The following is an 8637-nucleotide window of genomic DNA, read 5'->3' on the forward strand; positions in this document are numbered from 1 at the left end:
CTCTCTCTCTCTCTCTCTCTCTCTCTCTCTCTCTCTCTCTCTCTCCTCAGCCTTGTTTTCCTTCTTTAAGGGAGTTCAATTATAACTTTTAACATAAATAAGGTACTTTAAAGTGACAGAAAAAGAAGCATTACATAATTACTGAAGATTACTGTAAATTATCTGCACTCCATACCTGTTGGAAATAAAATCTTTAGGTTCCCCCATTTCTCCTTCTTGTTAGTAGATCACTTGGAGAATTGCAGTGACAAAAAAGCTTGTTGAGTTCTTCAACTTTAATTAACATTTCATTTCTCACATGCTTAGTATCTTCTTGTCTCGTTAACACCTTAATACTCAGCACAATTTCCTTATGCTTGTCTTACTAGACTCATCTTGTTTTACTACATTTCTTTTTCTCTTGTTTTTATATTCCTTCACTTCAGTTCTGTCTTCTCCTCAGGTCCTTTACCTATAACTCCTCCTTCTTCTCCTTAAGTCTTTCTACTCAAATTTTCATTCAACTTGAGTTCATTTCCTTTACTCCTAGACCTTTGTGATCCTTATTTATCCTCCTCCAATTTTCATTCAAGTGGTCCCAAAGTTCCCCTCTCCAAATCTAATCTCTAGCTTTAAAAAATAATTCTAAAGCCCTCAAAAATCCTCTGCCTCCCCCTCCTCCCCCTCCTTCTTCTTTTTCTTCTTCTGCTTCTTCTCTTTCACACTCTAATAAAATAGCTATAATTATAAATATATATACATATACATACATACATATGAAGTCTTCATTGTTAATAAAATATGAAGAGAGAAAAAAGAAGGAAAACCCACTGGTAGAATAAATGACAAATGCTACAAATTAAGTAGAGAATATTTGAGTGAGAAATGACTAATTCCATTTCAGTTACTCCAATCATTTTTGTCCTTTGAAAAGCAGTTAGCATAGCACCTGGTATATATAGTAGGTACTATGTAAATGCTAATACCCAAGTTCCATTCTAACATCTGATGCCATAATATACAATAAATCCTACCTGATAAAAGTATATTATTCTTGTGATAAGTTGCTGTATTCTTTTTGCTAATATTTTATTTTAAATTTTGCATCTATATTCATGAGGGAAATCGGTCTATAATTTTCTTTCTCTGGTTTTTCTCTTCCTGATTTAGGTATCAGTACCATGTTTGTGTCATAAAAAGAATTTGGTAGGACTCCTTCTTCACTAATTTTCCCAAATAGTTTGTAGAGTATTGGAATCAATTTTTCTTTAAATGTTTGATAGAATGCACTAGTAAATCCATCTGGCCATGGGGATTTTTTCCTTGGGAGTTCACTGATGATTTGTTTGATATCTCTTTCTGAGATGGGGTTATTTAAGTAATTTAATTCCTCTTCTGTTAATCTGGGCAATTTATATTTTTGTAAAGATTCATCCATTTCACTAAGATTGTCAAATTTATGTGCATACAATTGGGCAAAATAATTTCTAATTATTGTTTTAATTTTCTCTTCATTGGAGGTAGATTTCACCCTTTTCATTTTTGATACTTACATTTGGTTTTCTTCTTTCTTTCTTTTTCTTTATCATATTGACTAAAGGTCTATCAATCTCATTGTTTTTTTCTCTTTTTTGTAAAACCAGCTCTTAGTTTTATTTATTAATACAATAGTTTCCTTTATTTCAATTTCTTTAATTTCTTCTTTTGTTTTCATTATTTCTAAGTTAGTATTTAATTGGGGATTTTCAATGTGTTCTTTTTCTAGGTTTTTCAGTTGCATGCCCAATTTATTGACCTCTCTTTTCTCTAATTTATGTATATACTCAGTGATATAAAACTTCCCTGAAGAACTGCCTTTAATGCATCCCACAAATTTTTGTATATTGTCTTATTATTGTAATTCTCTTGAATGAAGTTGCTGATCATTTCTATGATTTCTTGTTTGACCCACTCATTATTTAGGATTAAATTGTTCTGTTTCCAATTAATTTTTAATCTATCTTTCCATGGCCCTTTATTTAATGTGACTTTTATTGCATCATTATCTGAGAATGATGCATTTAATATTTCTGTCTTTCTGCACTGAATTGTGAGGTTTTTATCCCCTAGTACATGGCTGATGTTTGTGTATGTACCATGTACTGCTGAAAAGAAGATATATCCCTTTTTAACCCCATTCAGTTTACTCCACAGATCTATCACATATAGCCTCTCTAAAATTCTATTCACCTCATTAACTTCTTTCTTGTTTATTTTGAGGTTGGATTTATCACGTTCAGAGAGGGGGAGATAAAGGTCCCCCACTAGTATAGTTTTCCTATCTATTTCTTCCTCTAATTCCCTTCCCTTCTCCTTTATGAATTTGGATGCTATACCACTTGGTGCATACATGTTTAGTAATGATATTGCTTCATTCTCAATGGTGCCTTTTAGCAGGATATTGTTTCCTTCCTTATCTCTTTTAATTAGATCTATTTTTGCTTTTGCTTTATCTGAGATAAGGATTGCTACACCTGCTTTTTTTACTTTAGGCCTCCACATGCTCTGGCAAGCTGGACACAAACCCCAGGATCTCCACCCTAGACTGCAATCCAGATCCAAGCAGGTTAAAGCAAGAGGGATTCCCCTCAGACTGGTCGCTTGGTCCCCCTACACTCTGCAGGCTAGGAGCTGAAGCTTCAAGGTGGTGCTGGCTGGCTGTGTGGGCATTTCAGTGGCTTCTCACCCCAGGGGAAAAAGCCAATTCACTCCTACTTACTGGGTCCCAAAGTCCAGACTGCACTGACCTCTTACTTTGTCCTTCGCATCTATGAATTGATAATTCTGGAAAGGGCCACAGCTGTTGCTGATCTGGAGTCCCTCCGGCTGGTGGTTGGTCAGGCCTGCCCTGGGGCTAAAACCTCCTGCTCACATGGGCCTGGGCTAGGCTCCCAGAGCACTGTGCTGGCCGATTCCTGCCAGCCTGCCGGGCTGTCCTCAGTGGGAGGTTCGCTTCTCTGTGTCATTTCATGGGTTCTGCAGTTCCAAAGTTTGTTCAGAGTCTCCTTTTTACATGGATTGGGCAGGGTGGAAGCCAGAGCCCCTTGGAGGTTATGCTTTTACTCTGCCATCTTGACTCTGCCCCCCATATCCCCTTTTTTCAAATGTGTTTCTTGTAGACAGCATATTGTAGAATTATGGTTTTTAATCCATTCTGCTATCTACCTCCATTTTATGGGAGAGTTCATTCCATTCACATTCACAGTAATGATTAGTATCTGTCTCTTTCCCTCCATCCTATTTCCTCCCCTATTTATGTTTTTTTTTCTTCCTTCTCCCTTCCCCTCCCTAAGGGTTTAACTTTTGGCCACGGCCTCCCTCAGTATTCCCTCCCTGTGATCCCCCCTTCTTTAACTACCCTTTCCCCTTACTACTATTTCCCTCCCTTCTAACCTCCCCCCCATTCTTATCTCCCCCTTACCCCTACTACTGCTTATAGGACAAAATGGATTTTTATACTTATCAGAGTATGTTATTCCCTCTTTGACCCCAAACCAATGAGAGCAAATTTCATACAGTGCTCCTCTCCCTCCCTCCTTTCCCTCTATTATAATGAGTTTTTGTATCTTTTCATGTTAGAATCTTAATTGACTAAGTTGATCCCTCTTTGAACCAGAACCAATGGGAATAATATTCAAATGATGTTCATCTCCCTCTTTCCTTCCCCTCTACTATATTATGACTTTATGTCTCTTTGTATGGCATAATTTACCTTTTTCTGCCTCATCCTTTCCTTTTATCCCATTACCATCCCTTTGAACTCCTTAATAAGGTTTTCTTTTATCATCATATTAGTTCATTTATACCCACACCCTCTATCTATGTATATCCCTTTTAAAGGTAGTGATAATCATATAAATTTCAATATTGACAGGTATCAGCTTCACATATAGGGATATAAACAGTTTGTTCTTGTTGCACCCCAAGTTATGTGCATGTGTGCCTGAGTGTGCATGTGTGCTTATGTGTGTGTGAGTGTGTGTTTTCCTTGTTTACCTTTTTATGTCTTTCTTGAGTCTTGTAATTGAAGATAAAATTTTCCATTGAGCTCTGGCTGTTTCATCAGGAACGTCTGGAAATCCTTTATTTCATTAAATGAGCATCTCCTTGCCTGAAAGATTATGCTCAGTTTTGCCCAGTAGTTGATACTTGGTTGCAGTCGTAGCTCTTTTGCCTTACAAAATATCAAATTCTAATCCCTCTGATCTTTTAATGTAGAAGCTCCTAGGTCCTGTGTAATCCTGACTATGGTTCCACAATATTTAAATTGTTTCTTCTTGGCTGCTTGCAGTATTTTATCCTTAACCCTGTAATTCTGGAATTTGACTACTATATTTCTTGAAGTTTTCAATTTGGGATCATTTTCAGGAGGAGACTGGTGTATTCTTTCGATAAATATTTTACCTTCTGATTCTAGGACTTCAGGACAGTTTTCTTTGACAATCTCTTGGAGGATGTTGTTCAGTCTGCTTTTTTTCATCATGGATTTCTAGTAGACCAACAATTCTTAGGTTATCTCTCCTAGATCTGTTCTCCAGGTCAGTTGTTTTTCCAGTGAGATTTTTTACACTTTCTTCTAATTTTTCAATCGTCATATTTTGCTTGTTTGACTCGGTGCATCATAGAGTCCTGAGCTTTGATTTGACTGTTTCTAAATTTTAGTGAATTATTTTCTTTGGTTAGTTTTTGAAGGTCCTTTTTTAGTGAGGTATTTTCTCCAGTTCAGTCACAAATTTTACTTTTTAAGGATTTGTTTTCTTTAGTGAGACTTTTTTTCCAATTTGGTCACTGTAGATTTAAATTTATCTTCTATCTCTCTAATTTGGGTTTTAAAATCTTTCTTGAGTTCCTCCAAGAATGCTTTTTGGGCTTGAGACCAGTTCATATTTCCTTTTGTGGTCTCAGGTGTGAGTATAGAGTCCATGTTGTCCCCTGTATTTGGTTGTTCTTGCTTGCTATGATAAGCTCTGATCGATTTTCTTGCCTTCCCCTTCTTCTCAGTTTCCTTCCTTCCCATTTTAATTTCCTATTTCCTAATTTCTCAGGCTGGGAGCTAAGGGCCTGATTGTAGAATTTGTGTGCTGTAGCCTCTGGGTGTCTAGACTGAGGCCAAGGCCAGAATACTCAGTGTTTCCCCTGTGTTACCCTGAGGCTCACAGAGTAACCTATACAGGAGGGGTGGTCTGGCCACTTCAGATTTCTGCCACTATGCACCTGGGCTACAATTCAGCCAAGCTCAGCAGGTGGTGGCCAGCAGTGCTGGTGTCTTCATATTCCCCAAGTAGTTTTGCGGTCCACCTGGGCTTCTGTTGTTAGTGATTGCTGGCTCCAACCCCTGGGCTTTGGGAGTTCTTGCTGGTCAGGTGAGGTGGGGCTTGTTGGGACGGCCCCCACACACACTTCACTTCAGACTCCTTACTGCCTCAGTTACACCCTTTCTCAGTGACTCCTAAGCCTGAGGCTTTTTCCTCTATTTCAGGATTTTACTCTGGGTGGAACATTTATTTCTGGGTTTTATAGGGTCAGGGAGGGTGAATTTGAGCAACTAGAGTTTACTTTTCCATCCTGGCCCCTGGAAAATCAGGCAGGTTCTTTTTAAACTTCCAGGTTGTGTGCTGATAGCCCCATGAGAAGCTGCTATCTCTTCTGTGGGCCCTGTGCTTTCTCTTACCCAGCTCCTACAAATCCTCCCATTCTGTGGTGAGATGATAGTGAGATGGCTATGAATTGCCCTTGGGGTAAGTGAGTCTTGTGGTTGGGGCTCTGTCTCTCTCCACTGTAGTGAGCTCTCTAACCTGGGCTGGTGCAGCCCCCACGTGTTCCACACTCCCCCTGCCCAGATCCACGTGGGCACTCTCCTCCGCTGGATTCTGTCACCCTCCATTTTCCAATGGATTGTGACACTCTAAAATCCATTCAGATTCACTTTTTAAAGTTTAGTGACAGGATTCTTGGAGGAGCTTAGAAAAGTTACTGCTTCTGTTCCACCATCTTGGCTCAACCCCCAGTGATACAATATTTTTTAAAGCACTTTGCAAACCTTAAGGATTTCTATAAATACTAGTTTTTATTATTTATATTATTATTAGGAAGAGAAAAAGATATATATTAAGTACCTACTATGTGCCATGCACTATGCTTAGCATTTTATCAATATTATTTCATTTTAGGGGCACCTAGCTGGTGCAGTGAATAGAGCACCAGCCCTAGAGTAAAGAGGACCTGAGTTCAAATCTGACCTCAGATACGTAACACTAGCCATATGACCTTGGGCAAGTCACTTAACCCCAATTGTCCTGCATTGTCCCCTCCAAAAAAGCAAAAAAAAAGTATATATTATTTCATTTTAACCTAACAACAACCCTGGAAAATAAGTGCTTTTATTTCATGTTTGTCTTTGTGTCTCCACCCCCTTTAATATTTCCTGGCACATAGTGGCAATTAATAGATGCTAAGCCCCTTCCTTTGGTCCATCCACTAAAATGGCATTCCTTTAAAGAAGGTACCAGTTAGGCAAAGGCAGCTTGAGAGATTTGACCATGAAATAAGTGAAACAAGTGCATATCAATGGACTGATTGGTTTGAAAAAGATTAAACATTACCAAAAAGAAGGAAATTTATATGATTATCACTACCTTTAAAAGGGATATACATAGATAGAGGGTGTGGGTATAAATGAACTAATATGATGATAAAAGGGAAATAAAGTTGTCCAAGCAGTACTTTTTAATCTGGAAGTAGGAGATAGACTTTAAATCCCCAATTGTTTTTTCCTTTCCCCAGCATACAGAGAATGGTGCTTATTTTGATGAAGACCAATATGAGATGGAAATGGTACACAGTCTTCATCATGTAAACAAATATTGATCATCTTCATGTTGATTGGTACTGGTCGACGTAATATGGCTCTTTTGTCGCCTCTCCTGGATTCCCAATTCAGTTACCAACATACAATTGAAGACAATGTGGTTTTCATTTATGATCCTATAAAAACTGCTTAAGGGTCCCTATCATTAAAGGCACATACACTGGAAGTTTGTAAAGAGAAAGATTTTTCTCCTGAAGTACTGAAAAAGGCAAACATCACCTTTCAGCACATGTTTAGAGAAGTGCCAATCATAATTAAAAAATCACATCTGATTAACTTACTAATGTGGCAACTAGAAAAGAAATCAGCTGTGGCAGATAAACATGAATTACTCAGTCTAGCCAGCACTAATCATCTGGGGAAGAGCCTGCAATTGTTGATGGACAGAGAGAGTGAAATGAACTAGGATATAGTCGATTATAACATCTATATGAGAAACATCAGTAAACAGCAGCAACAAAAACATCAATATCAGCAACACAGTCAGCAGGAGAATTTACAGCTCCAGAACTGAGGATAACCTCCTCTCCCTGAAGAGGACACATCTAAATTCTTCAAATCTCCTCAGACACCTGCCAGGATGGATTCACAGCTAATTGCAGACCAAAGTAACTGACACTTATTGCTAGAATATCGAAGAGTTCACTGCACAAAACTTGAGCAAACTCTTTATGGCTCAATCTCCCCAAGAATACAACAACTAGAAAGAGGAAATCCATGACATCTGGTAGAATAATTTGTTTCCAGATAAGGTACTTGATATGTCCTCTGACTATCTACAGATAATTCTTTCAAGAAATATAATTTTCTTAATGAAAATGACAACACTTATTTGATATTATTGGCTCATTTTGGCAATAAAATAGTTGTTATTAAAAAATAAAATTTGTTTTTAATAATAAAAAAAGGTGTTTGATGATCTTAATCATTGACTAACAGACTCATAAAATAAGAGGCAGTAACCAAAGATAGCATCCAAATGCTATTTTGTGCTACTAGAAAACAGAAACTCTTTAATTCCCTTGATGTTCAGTGTAGCCCAGTAGCATTTTAGGACTAAGTGATAGTCATAAGGCCTATACTCAAGCCTATCAGAAAGAGCACATTTAGCTATTTAAATGAGGTTGATCAGTATCTTAACTTGTAATTGCATATCTCGACTCATATCTTCAGTGTTCAAAATTACATACTTTTTTAGAAAATAGGACTTACAAAATACATATCACATTTTTAATACAGCTAAATAAAATATTATGTGGTCTCCACAGCTCTCAAATTGGACAAATCTAATATTAACATTGACTGCTTTCCTTTCACTACTAATGCTATTATTTTCTCTTTTAAGAGATTGGCATCATGTGTTTTTACCGATTGTGTGGACAAATAAAAGGTATCAGAGACATTGAAGCTCTAATGTCAATGTCCTAAATTAAGAAAAAAAAAAAGAATTTAAAGCAGCAGCTCTCTCATCTAGGGAAGAATCGATTCGGAGCAGCTGTTGATAGCCATTAAAATGTTAACAGTGCCTTTGGAAAGTTAAAGGGCTAGCACTGAATTTTTAGGCTTGTGATTTGTCCTAGGAGTTTCAACTGCTAAAATGGATTGCAGTGAATTAATGGTACCAGAAATGTGTGCAATTAACATTATGAAGAGAGAGCACAAATCATCTTGCTTGTTGATTTGAAGCTCTTCCATAGATTATGTTTTATAATGAAGATGTAAATTATAGTATTGAGGTTATTTATATTTCT

At 37.3% G+C, this 8637-nt stretch overlaps 1 pseudogene; it reads left to right on the forward strand.

Annotated features, from left to right (window-relative positions):
• The window catches only part of LOC138148064 (eukaryotic translation initiation factor 3 subunit H pseudogene), a 17060-nt pseudogene extending 9286 nt beyond the window's left edge, over positions 1-7774 (forward strand).
• Positions 7775-8637: the final 863 nt, after the last annotated feature.

The sequence above is a fragment of the Petaurus breviceps genome, unplaced genomic scaffold (assembly GCF_028583685.1).
Source record: "Petaurus breviceps papuanus isolate PSGF00001 unplaced genomic scaffold, PetGlider_PUasm1.0 90822, whole genome shotgun sequence".
NCBI classification, from domain to species: Eukaryota; Metazoa; Chordata; class Mammalia; order Diprotodontia; family Petauridae; genus Petaurus; species Petaurus breviceps.